Source organism: Aegilops tauschii, chromosome 4 (assembly GCF_002575655.3).
Source record: "Aegilops tauschii subsp. strangulata cultivar AL8/78 chromosome 4, Aet v6.0, whole genome shotgun sequence".
In the NCBI taxonomy this organism is placed as follows: domain Eukaryota; kingdom Viridiplantae; phylum Streptophyta; class Magnoliopsida; order Poales; family Poaceae; genus Aegilops; species Aegilops tauschii.
Genome location: NC_053038.3, coordinates 120764015 through 120782950, shown reverse-complemented (window position 1 = coordinate 120782950; position 18936 = coordinate 120764015).

Genomic DNA, 18936 nt, shown 5'->3' with positions numbered 1-18936 from the left:
TCAGGCTGAAGCCTTTTGACGGAAGTGTTGCAACCCCAAACTTTAAGAAATGACAGCTTAGGTTTCTTGCCAAACCATAGTTCATACGGTGTTGTCTCAACGGATTTTGACAGTTCCCTATTTAACGTGAATGCAGATGTCTCTAATGCATAACCCCAAAATGATAGTGGTAAATCGGTAAGAGACATCATAGATCGCACCATATCTAATAAAGTACGGTTACGACGTTCGGACACACCATCATGCTGTGGTGTTCAGGGTGGCGTGAGTTGTGAAACTATTTCACATTGTTTTAAATGAAGTCCAAACTCGTAACTCAAATATTCGCCTCCGCGGTCAGATCACAGAAACTTTATTTTCTTGTTATGATGATTCTCCACTTCACTCTGAAATTCTTTGACCTTTTCAAATGTTCCAGACTTGTGTTTCATCAAGTAGATATACCCATATCTGCTCAAATCATCTGGGAAGGTCAGAAAATTACGATACCCGCCGCGAGCCTCAACACTCATCGGACCGCAACATTGATGACCCACAAGTGTAGGGGATCTATCGTAGTCCTTTCGATAAGTAAGAGTGTCGAACCCAACGAGGACCAGAAGGAAACGATAGACAGTTTTCAGTAAGGTATTCTCTGCAAGCACTGAAATTATCGGTAACAGATAGTTTTGTGATAAGGTAATTCGTAACGGGTAACAAGTAACAAAAGTAAATAAGGTGCAGCAAGGTGGCCTAATCCTTTTTGTAGCAAAGGACAAGCCTGGACAATTTCTTATATGAAGGAAAACGCTCCCGAGGACAGATGGGAATTATCGTCAAGTTAGTTTTCATCACGCTCATATGATTCGCGTTCGGTACTTTGATAATTTGATATGTGGGTGGACCGGTGCTTGGGTGCTGTCCTTTCTTGGACAAGCATCCCACTTATGATTAACCCCTATTGCAAGCATCCGCAACTACAAAAGAAGTATTAAGGTAAACCTAACCATAGCATGAAACATATGGATCCAAATCAGCCCCTTACGAAGGAACGCATAAACTAGGGTTTAAGCTTCTGTCACTCTAGCAACCCATCATGTACTTATTACTTCCCAATGCCTTCCTCTAAGCCCAAACAATGGTGAAGTGTCATTTAGTCGACGTTCACATAACACCACTAGAGGAAAGACAACATACATCTCATCAAAATATCGAACGAATACCAAATTCACATGACTACTAATAGCAAGACTTCTCCCATGTCCTCAGGAACAAACGTAACTACTAAAAAATCATATTCATGTTCATAATCAGAGGGATATTAATATGCATCATGGATCTGAACATATAATCTTCCACCAAATAAACCAACTAGCATCAACTACAAGGAGTAATCAACACTACTAGCAACCCACAGGTACCAATCTGAGGCTTTGGGACAAAGATTGGATACAAGAGATGAACTAGGGTTTGAGAGGAGATGGTGCTGGTGAAGATGTTGATGGAGATTGACCCCCTCCCGATGAGAGGATCGTTGGTGATGACGATGGTGATGATTTCCCCCTCCCGGAGGGAAGTTTCCCCCGCAGAACAGCTCTACCGGAGCCCTAGATTGGTTCCGCCAAGGTTCCGCCTCATGGCGGCGGTGTTTCATCCCGCAAGGTTGCTTATGATTTTTTTTCTCGAACGAAAGACTTCGTATAGCAGAAGATGAGCACCGGAGGCCTGCCAGGGGGCCCACAAGGCAGGGGCGCGCCCAAGGGGGTAAGGCGCGCCCAAGGGGGTAAGGCGCGCCCCCACCCTCGTGGCCAGGGTGTGAGCCCCCTCTGGTATTTTCTTCACTCAGTATTTTTTATAAATTCCAAAAATGACTTCCGTGAAGTTTCAGGACTTTTGGAGCTGTGCAGAATAGGTCTCTAATATTTGCTCCTTTTCCAGCCCAGAATTCCAGTTGCCGGCATTCTCCCTCTTCATGTAACCCTTGTAAAATAAGAGAGAATATGCATAAGTATTGTGACATAATGTGTAATAACAACCCATAATGCAATAAATATCGATATAAAAGCATGATGCAAAATGGATGTATCAACTCCCCCAAGCTTAGACCTCGCTTGTCCTCAAGCGGAAGCCGATAGCGATAAATATTGAAAGTGCGTTATATCGACTAGAGGGGGGGGGGTGAATAGGCGATTTTTATGAATTCTTCACTGAGGAATTTGCTAGTGAGGAAATTCCTTAGCGAAGAACTACTTGCAGCGGAATAAGTACTCAAAAGTATGCATATCAGAACACAAGCATAGTCATCATGATGAAATGAAGACAAGCACAGAGTACAGAAAGCGTAAACACATGATAACACAGGATGAAGACAAATAGACTTCAGAAATTGAACTGAGGAAATTGAGAAAGTCTTCAGTCAAAGTCTTCAAACACAGATATGAACAAGTGCACAACTTAGTAATGAGGAAATGAAAGAGTTGAGGAAATAGAACCAGTAGGCTTGGTGAAGACAATGATTTGGTAGACCAGTTCCAACTGCTGTCTCAGTTGTACATCTGGTTGGAGCGGCTAGGTATTTAAACCTGAGGACACACAGTCCCGGACACACAGTCCTCACCGTATTCTCCTTGAACTAAGGTCACACAGACCTCATCCAATCACTCGTGGTAAGTCTTCAGGTGACTTCCAAACCTTCACAAACTCGGTCACTCGGCGATCCACAATTTCCTCTTGGATGCTCTAGACCATGACGCCTAACCGTCTAGAAGAAGCACAGTCTTCAAAGGTAACAAGCGTCGGATCCACGCAGGATCAATCTCTTCAGTGATGCTCAATCACTTTGGGTTTGTAGGTGTTTGGGTTTGGGTTTTCCTCACTTGATGATTTTCGCTCAAATTCCTCGGAGGATGGGATGCTCTCAATTGACAAGTGTCAGTTTCTCTCGGAGCAGCCAACCAGCTAGTGGTTGTAGGGGGCGGCTATTTATAGCCTAGGGAGCAGCCCGTCATGATAAGACATAAATGCCCTTCAATGATATGACCGTTAGGTGGGTAGATATTTTGGGACAGCTGGCGCATAGCACAGCAACGGTCGGAAATTTGAGTATCAAATTCCTTAGGGCTATCATGTTCCTCACTGTGTAGGCAATCCGCACTGGCGAATTCCTAACTCCTCAGTCAGAACAAATTCCTCAGAGACCAGAAGAACTTCGTCTCTGTCACTGAAGAATATGACTGAACTGTATGAGATTTCCAATGGCTTCACTCGAAGGGATTGGTAGGTGTAGGATTTTGAGTTGAGCATCACATGGAAATTTTTCCTTAGTATTTCCTCGACCCCCTTTAACAGTACGGTGTTTCCTTTGACTCAAGAAAGAGAAAATGAAACTACGAAAACAAAAGTCTTCACGCTTCATGTTCCTCAGATGAATACCAAGTCTTCAAGGTCACACCAATTTCTTCACTTTCAAAGTCTTCAGAAAGTCTTCAGAAATCCAAAGTCTTCAGTCGAAGAACTTCATTTTTAGGGGTCGACTTTCTCTGTAAATATCAAACTCCTCATAGACTTATAGACCTGTGTACACTCATAAACACATTAGTCCCTTAACCTATAAGTCTTCAATACACCAAAATCACTAAGGGGCACTAGATGCACCTTACAATCTCCCCCTTTTTGGTGACTGATGACAATATAGGTTAAGTTTTCAACGGGGATAAATATATGAAGTGTAAATATTGATATTGAGGAATTTGATTGCAAGATATAGAAGAACTCCCCCTGAAGATGTGCATAGTGAGGAATTTGCTTTTGAAGCAATGCACACTTGAAGAGTTGAATCATGGAGATCTCCCCCTATATCTTGTAATTCATACACGCATTTGACATAATATATGAAGAATTTGAAATGCATGATGAAATATGGTGACTGATGTAATTCAGCATGCGCGCAATAACATTAATCAGGAATAAGCATGCAGAAGAAACAACAAAAGTATCAGGCCACCATAGAGTTTAAGTTTATAACTCGATCCAACAAAGTCATCAGAAGAACGAGAGTTGTAACTTAAAAAAAAACGCCCATATAAGATAGACCCGCTTGAAGACTAACTCAAATTTCTCCCCCTTTGTCATCAAATGACCAAAAGGTTCGAAAATGAGGACTAACGCCCCTGAAGAATATCAAGGTGATGAAGGAGCGGCAGCGTTGTTGGGGTCGTTTGTTGATGTAGGGCCTGCCGCAGTGTCGCCCAAATCTTCATGTTCATCAGTGTCACGTGATGAAGAATATGAGCTGGCCACCAAGGAAGGAACCTTGACCTTCTTGTACTTCTTCGAAGGAGGTGCAGCCCAGTCAAGATCTCCCTTGAGACCCATTTTCTTCAGATCTTCTTCACCATATATGTGCGACAGAACAGCCCAGGTGCGGTTGAGGGTTTCATGAAGGTAGTAATGGTTTTTCTTCACTGCATTGTGGGTAGCAGTCATGTTGTGAAGAATTGAACCAAACTGACGCTTGACCCATTTATGATTGCGATCAACCTTCTGGTGAAGACTGAGGAGAAGCTCACGGTCAGTCATCACCCTGGGTGCTGTGCCTTGAGGATTTTGCTTGGGTGCATTTGCAGCAGAGTCATGGGTGACAGAGTCATCATTGGTGGAGTAGGATGCAGCCTTGCAAAATTGACCATCCAATGGACGAATGCTTTCATCAATTACAGCCGTAGCCTTGCCCTTTTCATCAGCTGAGGAAAATGTCCTTTTGATGACTTCAATCAGGGGCAAGTAGCTGCAATGGTTCAGTGTATCAGCTTTGTAGTTGAGTGAAGACCTTGTTCTGATGAATCTCATAATCCACCGAGCATAAGGCTTCAACTCAAATGGTGACATAGCGACATTGGCCAGAGTCCTCATGAAGAAATCATGGAAGTTGACGGGAACGCCATGAATGATATTGAAAAGCAGATTCTTCATGATGCCAATGACTTCTTCTTCATTCGAGTCATGGCCCTTGATAGGACTCAATGTCTTCGTCAGAATGTGATAGACAGTCCGAGGCACATACAACAATTCCTTCACAAGGAATTTTGTTCTTGGGGCCTGACCTGGCTTCAAAGGCTTCATCAGCACTTGCATATAGTGACCGGTAAGCTCAGGTTCATTGTAGACGCAACAAGCACCTTCAAGGGGCAGACTGAGAGGCAAAGCACGAAGCAATTCAGTAGCTGGTGCTTTGTAGTGAGTGTTTTCAGACATCTAGTCCAGCACCCATGAATTCATGTCTTCAGAGTTGCCGGTGATGTGCATAGTTGCATAAAATTGAAGAATTAGCTCTTCATTCCAATCACATATGTCAGTGCAGAAATTTAACAGTCCAACGTCGTAGAGAACACTGAGGACTGGCCCGAAGCATGGCAGAGATTCCATATCCACGTGAGGAATGTGCTCATGATCGAAGACTTTGTCTTTGTTGAACAACACTGAGGAATAGAAATTTGCCTGGCTGGCAGTCCAGAAACGCCTTTTCCTTATGTGAGCAGAGTCATAAGGGTTGTAATCAGTGAAGAATACGTGCTCGCCAAAGAATGCATCAGCCTTGAATTTTTGCTTCCTTGAGAATGGATCCTTTGGCTTGGGCAGAGGGGTGTCAGTCAGTTGCATGATGACCTCAGGAATCGCAATCTCAGGTTCTTCAGGCTGAGGAATTTCTGGTTCCTCTTCAGTGGCAGTCTGGTTCTTCAAATCTTCATTTTCATTTTCTTCAGCACTAGCGGCTGGAATGTCTTCATGTGCTTCATCAGATCCCATTTGAACTGTAGTGGCTGGGGACTGAGGAATTTGCTGTAGTGGAGTGAAGAGTGGAGAATTGGGGTCCTGACTTTCCCAAAAGTCATCATTCATCACTGGTGTGGTACAACCAATGTCCACATCTTCTTCTTCAATTTCTTCAACGCCAGCCTCTTCAGCAGTAAACTGAGGCATAGGCGAGGAAACTGTGGGGGTTGAAGGGATTTTATCCACTTCAATTTCTTCATCCATCTGCTCTGACGAAGCAGCAGAAGGATGTTCTTCATCAGATCCGCTAGGGATCACATATTCTTCATCAAAAGGGATGATTTCCTTTGATGGCATGGAGGAAATTGGAACATCATCAATTGGATGAGCAAATGAGCTTATCAATTTCTTCATCTTCTTCGGTGCTGAAGAATCTGAAGGAGCTGATGCTTTCCTTTTCTTCACTGCTGCATGCTCTGCAGCCTTGGTCTTCTTCACATCTGATGCAGATGGAAGGATTGGAGTTGGGGTAGGCGCAGGAGGAGCAGAGGAATGTGGTTGATTTTCTTCAGGAACAACTGATGCAGTTGCCCTGACCTCTTCATTTTCTTCAGGCACACCACTAGTGGGTGCCCTGGCAATTTCTTCAGCGGCTGGAATGCAGTCATCAGCCCTGGAACTCACATTTTCTTCAGCAGCCTGATTGTCATCAGCAGTGCTGGCATGTTCTTCAGTTGGCTGAGCAGAGGCTTCAACCTGAGGAATTTCTTGTTGCGATGGGGCTGCAACATTTGAGGTGAACATCTTAGTCAGTTTGACAAACCTGACCTTGGCTCCTTTCCAATCAACATAGTAAGCATTGAAATCATCGCTGAGGACTTTGATTTCAGACTGGATCTTTACAAGTTCATCAGTTGTCATAGAGACAATGTTGTTCTTCAGGAATTTTTCCTTCCTGTACTGTGCTTTCTTGAGCTGTCTGGCCTTCTCAAATTTCCATTTTTCTTCTTGGATGAAGGCAGTCAGCATATGACTTTGACCAGGAGTCAGCTTGAAGTCAGGCATAGGAGTGTTTGGGTCCTTGTGCCAGAGATCAATATAGTCGAGGATCAACTTTGGATCCAAAAGTAGTGGCACATTTGTGCCCTTGGCTCTAGCGGCCCTGACTTGCCTATCTCTGATGATTTCAGCAAGTTCTTCATCATCAGCTTCGTCTTCTTCAGACGGTACTTGGAAGGCGACCTGCCTCTTGTGAGGACTTGGGCGAGAGCCTCGTCCAGCAGTGGTCTTTGTCTTCAGCAGAGATGGTCCTGTTGAAGAATTTGGTGTAGCTGAGGAACTAGCTGAAGCTCCTGAGGCAATGGAGATGCCTGTAGTCCTTTGGCACGTGGAAAGATGCACAGGTGCTGAGGATTTTGTCGGAGCAGCTGAGGACTTTGGAGGAGCAGGAGCGGCTTGAGGAATTGGCTGTGAGGGCTTAGCTGAGGAAATTGGCCGTGAGGGCATTGAAGAAGAGGCACTTGGCTTCTGCGCAAGCTTCTTTGCCATGGATTTGTTCGGCCTTACAGAGGCCTCAGCAGCAGCAGCAGTGGAGTCTTCGTTAAATTTCTTCACTGCATCTTTTGCCTGTTTGGCCAGCTTGGCCTGGCGCTTGGCCCATTCTTCAGGAAAATCCTCACCGCGCTTGATGCTAGTGGGATCTGCCTCTTGGCCAGGTGCCAATGGTGGTCTTGATCATGGAGGAGTAACAGCGAATTTCTTCATGTATTTTGGAGTCACATACCTGTACTCCCTCCACTCTTTTGCCCATCTCCTTTCTATCCTCTGAATGCGCACCTTGCGCTGATTCTTATCTTCCTCAGGGGGTGTGCAGTACCCAGCATAAATGTCCTCAGGGATTTCAAAGGCAGTATTGATTTCAGGCCTCTTTCCTCCTTTCTGTGGCTTCTTTCCATCAGCCATTTTCTTCAGTTGAGGAATTTGAACAATTGAACTTTCTGAAGAAGTATGCAACTTTTCTTCGAGGAACGCTGTAAATGAGTTAAGTTGATGAGAACCTAGTGATTCAGCAGCGGACATGAGTACCTGTGAACAGAGTATAGTTGCGAGGAATTTGGAGAGGTCATATGCGTTCTCAGAAGGTTTTTCAAAAAGAACAAGTTTGAGGAATTTGACCAGTTGAGTCTTGAAGAATTTCACTAAGCATTCTTTGTCTTAGGTTCCAGAGTTGTATAGATCGAAGATCCACACAATTGAGGAATCTTGAAGAAAAATGATGCTTAGGGAAACGAATCAAGAACAGATGAGATGTGAGGTGTTTAGTGTGTGAAAAATTTGAAGAATAAACACCTTTGAAGATTTTTTAGGAATCATTTGAATCAAAAGGGGCAGTAAAAGTAACTTTTAATTACCCTGAACGAAGAACACGATGAACTGTGAGGTGGAGAAGTGAAGTTCATCTGTGCAGATCTTCCACGCCCTAACTTGGCGGAGGAAGACAGCTACGGCGGCGGTGGAGTGAAGATTTCCGTGGCCGGCGCGAGTACGTCGGCGACGAGGTCGAGGCAGTGAAGCTCTTCCTCACCGGCGACGATGAAGTAGCAGCGGCGCTAGGGTTTGAGAAGCTTGAGCTGGAGAGAGGTCGAGTGGAGTAAAAGAAGTGAGGAAGGGGAGAGGGGGTATTTATAGCCACGGTGAAAAACCGTTCGCCCGAAGAAATTGGACGAACGTGCCCCTGACCCTTCTCATTCGCTTGACATATGTCACCCACGTACTGAGAAGTGGAGATCGTGTTAGATCGTGGGCGAATAGATAAGTATATTGTGGGATGCGGAATGGTTTGAGCGGCAAAGCCAATTTTTTTGGATAAGATAAGTTAAAAGTTCCGTTCGCAAATTCTTCAGCTGACAAGGACACAGTGAAGATTTTGAACAAGTTTCAAATAGAACGCACATGAAGAATTTGTGAATAGATTGGGTTGAGTATAGCATAGAGGGGGAAGGGTCCGATCACATTCACTTAGCAGAAACACCAACTTGAAGAATTAGCCATAAGTGAATGCTGTAGAGGACATAAACTCTCTCACACACACACACACACACACACACACACACACACACACACACACACACACACACACACACACACACACACATATATATATATATATATATGGCCAATGAAGAAAAATGACGGAAACAGTGAAGACAATGCAAAGTTGAAGAAAATGAACAACTGAGGAATTTCAAAACTGAGAAAAAAACTCAAATTGAAGATTTTCAACTTTTGTGGTGGCGTGACCCACCGTATAAGAATGATGATTTCAGACACCGCGTACAATTGTCGTAGGGTTCTAAGAATCAAATTCTTCATTAATTTCTTCACACTTAGAGTGTTATTCTTCATTGATTGAAGAAAAACGTTTCTTCATGTGTTGCACATCTAAGTCATCAATTTTGCATAAGTGTTAGGATGAGTGTCCTTTTCAAAGAACATTTGAAGATTCTAAGATATTTAGCTCACACCGCAACTTGCTAAATCTCTTCTCATCCAAGGGCTTTGTGAAGATATCGGCTAGCTGTTCTTTAGTCTTCACATGCTCAATAGAAATGTCGCCCTTCAACACATGATCGCGAAGAAAATGATGACGAATCCGAATGTGCTTTGTCTTTGAGTGCTGACTGGGTTGTGAGCAATCTTGATGGCACTCTCATTGTCACAGAAGAGAGGCACATTCCTCACGTTGACGCCGTAGTCCTTGAGAGTTTGCTTCATCCACAAAAATTGAGCAGAGCAAGAGCCAGCAGCAATGTACTCAGCTTCAGCTGTAGACAGTGATACGCAGTTCTGTTTCTTCGAGGACCAACAGACTAAAGATCATCCGAGGAAATGACATGTACCAGATGTTGACTTGCGGTCCACACGATCACCAGCATAGTCAGAGTCAGAATATCCAATGAGATCAAAAGCCGAGCTCTTGGGGTACCATAATCCTAGTGTTGGTGTGTGAGCTAGATATCGAAGAATATGTTTCACAGCCTTATGGTGTGATTCCTTCGGTGTAGCTTGAAATCGGGCACACATGCAAACACTAAGCATAATATCTGGCCTAGATGCACATCAATACAATAAAGAACCAATCATGGAGCGGTATACCTTTTGATCGAAGTCAATACCATTTTCATCAGTGCACAGATGGCCATTTGTGGGCATAGGAATTTTGACGCCTTTGCAATCTTGCATGCCGAATTTCCTCAATACATCCTTGAGGTATTTCTCCTGAGATATGAATATGCCATTGCGCTGTTGACGAATTTGAAGACCTAAGAAGAATTTCAACTCTCCCATCATAGACATTTGATATTCTTCACTCATCATATAGGCAAATTCACCACTATAACGTTGGTCAGTACAGCCAAAGATGATATCATCAACATATATTTGGCACACAAACAATTCATCATCATATGATTTAGTGAAAAGAGTAGGGTCGAGTGAATCGGGTTTGGAGCCTTTCTTCATGAGGAATTCCTTCAAAGTATCATACCACGCCCGAGGGGCCTGCTTGAGGCCATAGAGGGCCTTATTTAGTTTGAAGACTTTGTCAGGATGCTTAGGATCTTCAAAACCTGGGGGTTGAGCAACATATACTTCTTCCTCAAGCTTACCATTGAGGAATGCACTTTTCACATCCATTTGATATAAAGTGATATCATGATGGTTAGCATAAGCAAGTAATATGTGAATAGCTTCAAGTCTAGCAACAGGTGCAAAAGTTTCATCGAAATCAATTCCTTCAACCTGTGTGTAGTCTTGAGCTACTAGCCATGCCTTATTTCTCACCACAAGGCCATTTTCATCTTGCTTGTTGCGGTAGATCCACTTTGTGCCAATGATATTGTGTTTGTGAGGATCTGGACGATTGACTAGTTCCCAGACGTTGTTGAGCTCGAACTGATGTAATTTTTCTTGCATGGCCTGAATCCACTCAGGCTCCAGAAATGCTTCATCTACCTTAGTGGGCTCTGTGATAGAGACAAAAGCATAGTGCCCACAAAAGTTAGATAAATGTGAAGCTTTTGAGCGTGCGAGAGGACCTGGCGCTTCAATGTCATCGATGATCTTTTCAACTTGCACTTCTTTTGCAACGCGAGGATGAGTTGGTTGTCGTCGAGGAATTTGATCAGCATTTTCTTCAGCACCATTTTCTTCAGCATTTTCTTCAGGTGCATTAGCTCGACGTTCTTCACGTTCTGGAATGTATTCTTCAGCAGATTCTTCGGTAGGAATGACATCCTCAGTAGCCTTGAACTTGATGGTTTCCTCAGGTGCTGGTTCATCTATCACAGAGGGTAGGTGCTCTCTTTGCGAGCCATTAGTTTCATCGAACCGCACATCTACAGTTTCAACAACCTTGTGAAGAACGTTGTTGAAGACTCTGTAGGTGTGCGAGTCCTTTCCGTAACCAAGCATAAAACCTTCATGTGCTTTTGGTGCAAATTTAGCATTGTGATGAGGATCTCTAATCCAACATTTAGCACCAAAGACTTTGAAATAACTCACATTGGGTTTCTTGTCAGTGAGGAGTTCATAGGCAGTCTTCTTGAAGAATTTGTGAAGATATACCCTGTTGATGATGTGGCACGCAGTATAAATTGCCTCAATCTAGAAGTGACGAGGCGTCTTGTACTCATCAAGCATAGTGCGAGCCATCTCAACAAGAGTCCTGTTCTTGCGCTCCACGACGCCATTCTGCTGAGGAGTGTAAGGAGCATATAACTCATGAATAATACCAAGTTCATCAAGATACTCATCAAGACCAGAATCCTTGAACTCAGTTCCATTGTCACTTCTGATGTGCTTGATCTTCACACCAAAGTTGGTTGAAGCCCTCGAGGAAAATCGTTTGAAGACTTCCTGCACTTCATGTTTGTAAGTAACAATGTGTACCCATGTGTAACGAGAGTAATCATCAACAATAACAAGGCCATAGAGAGATGCGTCATTTGTGACAGCTGAGTAATGGTTAGGACCAAAGAGGTCCATGTGAAGCAATTCGAATGGTCGATTAGTGGTCATGATAGTCTTCGCTGGATGCTTAGCCTTGGTCATCTTTCCAGCTTCACAAGCTCCACACAGGTGATCCTTGAGGAATTTGACATTCTCAATGCCAATGACATGCTTCTTCTTCGCAAGCGTGTGCAAATTCCTCATGCCTGCATGACCAAGTCGTCGATGCCATAGCCAACCTTCTGAAGCTTTTGCAAGTAGGCACACGGCTGGTTGCGGTCCTGTAGAGAAATCAACAATATACAAGTCTCCTCTCCTAAAGCCTTCAAAGACTTTGGAATTGTCAGCTTCCATAACCACAACACAACGATACTTGCCAAAGACAACTACCATATCAAGATCACAAAGCATTGAGACATACATGTGATTGTATCCTAAGGACTCGACAAGCATGACTTTGTCCATGTGTCGTTCCTTTGTGATCACAACCTTACCTAGACCCAATACCTGACTTTTGCCTTTGTCAGTGAAGATGATATGCTTCAGATGCGATGGTGATAAGGGTGCATCTATCAATAGATTCTTATCACTAGTCATGTGATTTGTACATCCACCATCGAGGACCCACTCAGTGGCTTTGGGTTGATCATCCTGCAGATGAATTAGTGCAGCTTACAAACTTCATATACTTCATCAGTGAAGAATATGACATCACAATTCATCAGATGAATTTCATCAAGCAATGCAACAGTTAAAACAGTATGAGGACGTGAGAAACGAAAGTTCATTTCTTCATGATCAGCCTGCGTCCTTTCAGGCACTCTTCAGGTCTCCAGCAAATTCTTCAGACGTTCAAGCACGTCTGGAGACCTGACCCTGCAGAAGAGATTAGTTCTTTTTCTTCACCACCCACATCTGAAGGGGTGGCAAAGAGTTCATCACTCTGTGAGCTGCATACGAGAAAGGTGGCATAGAAGCCAATCCATTTCATTTCACATAAGAGAAGTTAGGGTAAGCATATGAATAAGCAGAGAAATTCTTTGAGGACTTATGAACATAATGATTAGAAGAATAATGCTCATATTCATAGCCCTTGGCTCTTCCCTGCGAAACAGAGTTGTTAGCACGATGATGTTCATATGAGGACTTTGATCCTTTTGAGGAATTTGATCCATGTGAGGAATTTGGTCCATATGAAGAATTTGATCTGGGGTTCATATTCTTCACAGGTGGTGTCATGAGGACATTCACCTGAAGACTTTCAAGGCACTTTTTGGGAACCCAGATTTTCTTCATAGGAGAACCGTTCCTGCAGTTAGTGCCAACATATCTAGCAAATACTTCACCATTCTAATTTTTGAACAGTTTATAGTTGGAGTCAAATGACTCATTAGAAGAATGAGAAGATTCACATGTAAAGCCAAATAAATTAGATGGATCAACTGGAGGTCCCTTTGCAGCAACCCACGAGGTTTTGGGGTATTGCTCAGGCTTCCAATATGTACCATCAGCATTGAGTTTCCTCTCAAAGGCAATACCCTCTTTCCTAGGGTTCCTGTTGAGGATCTGCTTTTTAAGCACATCAAAAAGAGTCTGATGCCCTTTGAGGCTTTTGTACATGCCTGTCATGTACAATTCCTTCAGCCCTGCATCATCAGTGATACTAGCAATGTCCTCAGATGAGGAATTAGTGATAGCAGAGACATTTGAAGAATTTGTAGCATTAGAAGCATTTGAACATTCAGGTGAAGAATTAGCAGATTCACGTTCAATGCATTTCAAACATGGAGGAACAAATTCTTCCTGAGCAGCGCTGATTTGGTGAGCAAGTAATGAATCGCGCTCCTTCTGAAGATCTTCATAACTCACTCTTAGCTTTTCAAGATCTTGCTTTCTTTGAAGAAATTCATAAGAAAGCTTCTCATGATTAGACAAGAGAGTGTTATGATGACCTTGAAGGTTGTCAAACCTAGTCTGAAGTCTCTGAAGATTTCCAGTCAGGGTTTTAGTGCGATCCATTTCTTCACCCAACATATCATCACTTTTGTCTAGCATGTTTTGAACCTTTTCAAAAGCCCTTTGTTGTTTCACAACAATCTTAGCAAGTTTAGAATAGCTGGGCTTAAGGTTCTCATCAGATTCATTCTCACTTGATTCAGAGGAGGTATATTTGAGTACCTTGGCACCCTTTGCCATGAAGCAATAGGTGGGAGCGTAGTCATCATTGCCTTCATCAGCCTTGTTGGTGAGGTCATTTTCTTCAGTGTTGAAAATAGACTTGCTGACGAATGCAGTAGCGAGGGCTAGGCTCGCCACACCGGATTCGGAATCCTCAGATGCCTCCTCTTCCTCATTTTCTTCAGATTCAGCCTCAGAGTCCATTTCCTTGCCAATGAATGCCCGAGCCTTCTTGGAGCTGCTCTTCTTGTGAGATGAAGACTTTGAGGATTTTGATGATGAAGATTTTGAGGATTTCTTCTTTTTCTTCGCATCATCAGAACTGTAATCCTTGTATTTCTTCTTCTTTGATTCCTTTTCCCACTGAGGACAATCTTGAATGTAGTGTCCTGGTTTCTTGCATTTGTGACAAAGCCTCTTCTTGTAGTCACTGGATGAGGAATCATTGCTCCTTGAGGGTCTTCCAAAGCGACCACGTCTTGAGAACTTCTGGAATTTCTTCACGAGCAGTGCTAGATCATGGCTCAGTTCTTCAGGGTCACCAAGGCTGCTGTCAGAGTCTTCATCCTTAGACTCAGAAGCTGCCTTGGCCTTCAGTGCACATGATTTGCCATAGCTCGAACCTTATAGATCTGTCTTTTCAGCAAGCTAGAACTCATGAGTGTTTAGCCTTTCGAGGATATCAGCGGGATCAAGTGACTTGTAATCAGCACGTTCTTGTATCATCAGTGCCAGAGTATCAAATGAGGAATCAAGCGACCTCAACAATTTCTTCACCACCTCATGGTCGGTGATGTCAGTGGCACCAAGTGCTTGAAGCTCATTTGAGATGTCAGTGAGGCGATCGAAGGTTTGTTGAACATTTTCATTGTCGACTCTTTTGAAGCGGTTAAAGAGATTGCGAAGAACATCAACTCGAGAGTCACGCTGAGTTGAGACTCCTTCATTTACTTTGGACAGCCAATCCCAGATAAGCTTAGCAGTTTCCAAAGCACTCACTCTTCCATACTGTCCTTTGCTCAGATGACCACATATGATATTCTTCGCTTGAGAATCGAGTTGCTTGAATCTCTTCACACCGGTAGAGTTCAGTGAGGGTGAGACAGAGGGAACACCATTTTCCACCACATACCAGAGATCGTTATCAATTGCCTCAAGATGCATTCGCATCTTATTCTTCCAGTAGGGGTAGTCCGTCCCATCGAAGGTAGGACACCCAGCAGAGACCTGGATCATACCTGCGGTCGACATAACTAAAACTCCAGGCGGTTAAACCAAAATCACACAGAACAAGGGAGTACCTTACTCTGATACCAATTGAAAGTGCGTTATATCGACTAGAGGGGGGGGGGTGAATAGGCGATTTTTATGAATTCTTCACTGAGGAATTTGCTAGTGAGGAAATTCCTTAGCGAAGAACTGCTTGCAGCAGAATAAGTACTCAAAAGTATGCATATCAGAACACAAGCATAGTCATCATGATGAAATGAAGACAAGCACAGAGTACAGAAAGCGTAAACACAGGATAACACAGGATGAAGACGAACAGACTTAAGAAATTGAACTGAGGAAATTGAGAAAGTCTTCAGTCAAAGTCTTCAAACACAGATATGAACAAGTGCACAACACAGTAATGAGGAAATGAAAGAGTTGAGGAAATAGAACCAGTAGGCTTGGTGAAGATAATGATTTGGTAGACCAGTTCCAACTGCTGTCTCAGTTGTACGTCTGGTTGGAGCGGCTAGGTATTTAAACCTGAGGACACACCGTCCCGGACACACAGTCCTCACCGTATTCTCCTTGAACTAAGGTCACACAGACCTCGTCCAATCACTCGTGGTAAGTCTTCAGGTGACTTCCAAACCTTCACAAACTCGGTCACTCGGCGATCCACAATTTCCTCTTGGATGCTCTAGACCATGACGCCTAACCATCTGGAAGAAGCACAATCTTCAAAGGTAACAAGCGTCGGATCCACGCAGGATCAATCTCTTCAGTGATGCTCAATCACTTTGGGTTTGTAGGTGTTTGGGTTTGGGTTTTCCTCACTTGATGATTTTCGCTCAAAGTCCTCGGAGCATGGGATGCTCTCAATTGACAAGTGTCAGTTTCTCTCGGAGCAGCCAACCAGCTAGTGGTTGTAGGGGGCGGCTATTTATAGCCTAGGGAGCAGCCCGTCATGATAAGACATAAATGCCCTTCAATGATATGACCGTTAGGTGGGTAGATATTTTGGGACAGCTGGCGCATAGCACAGCAACGGTCGGAAATTTGAGTATCAAATTCCTCAGGGCTATCATGTTCCTCACTGTGTAGGCAATCCGCACTGGCGAATTCCTAACTCCTCAGTCAGAACAAATTCCTCAGAGACCAGAAGAACTTCGTCTCTGTCACTGAAGAATATGACTGAACTGTATGAGATTTCCAATGGCTTCACTCGAAGGGATTGGTAGGTGTAGGATTTTGAGTTGAGCATCACATGGAAATTTTTCCTTAGTATTTCCTCGACCCCCTTTAACAGTACGGTGTTTCCTATGACTCAAGAAAGAGAAAATGAAACTACGAAAACAAAATTCTTCATGCTTCATGTTCCTCAGATGAATACCAAGTCTTCAAGGTCACACCAATTTCTTCACTTTCAAAGTCTTCAGAAAGTCTTCAGAAATCCAAAGTCTTCAGTCGAAGAACTTCATTTTTAGGGGTCGACTTTCTCTGTAAATATCAAACTCCTCATAGACTTATAGACCTGTGTACACTCATAAACACATTAGTCCCTTAACCTATAAGTCTTCAATACACCAAAATCATTAAGGGGCACTAGATGCACTTACAAATATGTCCACATGTTTAGAGATAGAGGCGTCGATAAAATAAAATACAGACATGAGGGCATCATGATCATTCTTATAACAACAACATATATGGATATTGTCATACTATTTCTTATGATAAAGTAACAATCTATTCACAATGTAAAGTATGAATCAGAAACTTCATTGAAAACTAACAAACTATAATCTCAGTCATTGAGGCAATTGCAATTTATCATAATATTGGAAAGAGTCAATATAAGAGCTTTTCAGCAAGTCCACATACTCAACTATCATTTAGTCTTTCACAATTGCTAACACTCACGCAATACTTATGGGTATGGTGTTTTAATCGGACACAGAGAAAGATAGGGGCTTATAGTGTTGCCTCCCAACCTTTTACCTCAAGGGTAATGTCAACAATAATAGTTCATGCTAACTTACATCCAATTGGATATATATATCAGGATCTTTCCAACACAATGTGCTTGCCAAAGGATAAAATGTAAAAAGGGAAGGTGAAGATCACCATGACTCTTGCATAAGGGTAAAAGAGAAAAGTAAAAGATAGGCCCTTCGCAGAGGGAAGCAGAGGTTGTCATGCGCTTTTGGTTGGATGCACGAAATCTTAATGCAAAAGAACGTCACTTTATATTGCCACTTGTGATATGGACCTTTATTATGCAGTCCGTCGCTTTTATTTCTTCCACATCACAAGATCGTATAAAGCTTATTTTCTCCACACTAATAAATCATACATATTTAGAGAGCAATTTTTATTGCTTGCATCGATGACAACTTACTTGAAGGATCTTACTCAATCCATATGTAGATATGGTGGACACTCATGGCAAAACTGGTTTTAAGGGTATTCGGAAGCACAAGTAGTATCTCTACTTGGTGCAAAGAATTTGGCTAGCATGAGAGAGAAAGGCAAGCTCAACATGTTGGATGATCCATGACAATATACTTTATTTCGGATATAAGAAAACATAACCCATTACGTTGTCTTCCTTGTCCAACATCAACTCTTTAGCATGTCATATTTTAATGAGTGCTCACAATCATGAAAGATGTCCAAGATAGTATATTTATATGTGAAAACCTCTCTTTCTTTATTACTTCCTATTAATTGCAGCGATGACCAAAACTATGTTTGTCAACTCTCAACAAATTTTATTCATCATACTCTTTATATGTGAAGTCATTACTCTCCATAAGATCAATATGATCTCTTTATTTCTTTTTATTCTTTCTTTTTCTTTTATTCCCTCAAGATCATAGTAAGATAATCAAGCCCTTGACTCAACACTAATCTTTATTATATATAGCTCACAGACTCGATTACATAGAGGGATCATAAGGCAAAACTCAAAACTAAATCATACTAAAACTTTATTCTACTAGATCAAGATATTACTAAAAGGATCGAAGTAAAAAACAGTAAAGATAGAAGTGTGATGGTGATACAATACCGAGGCACCTCCCCCAAGCTTGGCAGTTGCCAAGGGGAGTGCCCATACCCATGTGCTTATATCTCCTTCTTCGGAGGTGGCGATGATGGAGTTGTTGATGATGTAAATTGTGCTTTCAGCTTCTTCATGTTGTAATTGAGGAGAGCAATTTCCTCCTTTAAATCATCGACCTCTGACTCCAGCTTCAAGATCTTGTCACATGAATCTCCTTTGCTTTTCTGCCGAAAACGGGAAGGAATAGATCGATTGTTAGATAGTTTAGCCCTCTTAGGGAGACTAGACTTCTTGAACTTCACGTGCATATCCCCAGGTTGAGGTAGAGGGACATCCTCCTCCTCTGAACTTGAATCGTTGATCCTCATCAAATGAGCATCCTCCTCCTCATCCGTAGTTCGACCACAAGGAGATAGATCCCCATATGTCTTTGGGTCAGCAATGAGGTGTGAGACATAGCTCTACCCGTCGGAATCCTGAGATGACATCTTGCTCCAAATCTGCGGCAGAAAACAGCTCGAAGCAAAAACAGAGGATATTTGCGTGGTACGGTGGTCAAAACCTTCGGGAGATTATATAATGTTTTTTACTGACCAAAAGAAGTATCGTGCAAGAAAACAGAGTCCGGAGAGCGCACGAGGTGCCCACGAGGCAGGGGCGCGCCCAGGGGGGTAGGGTGCGCCTCCCACCCTCGTGGAAGCCTCGTGTCCTTCCCGGAC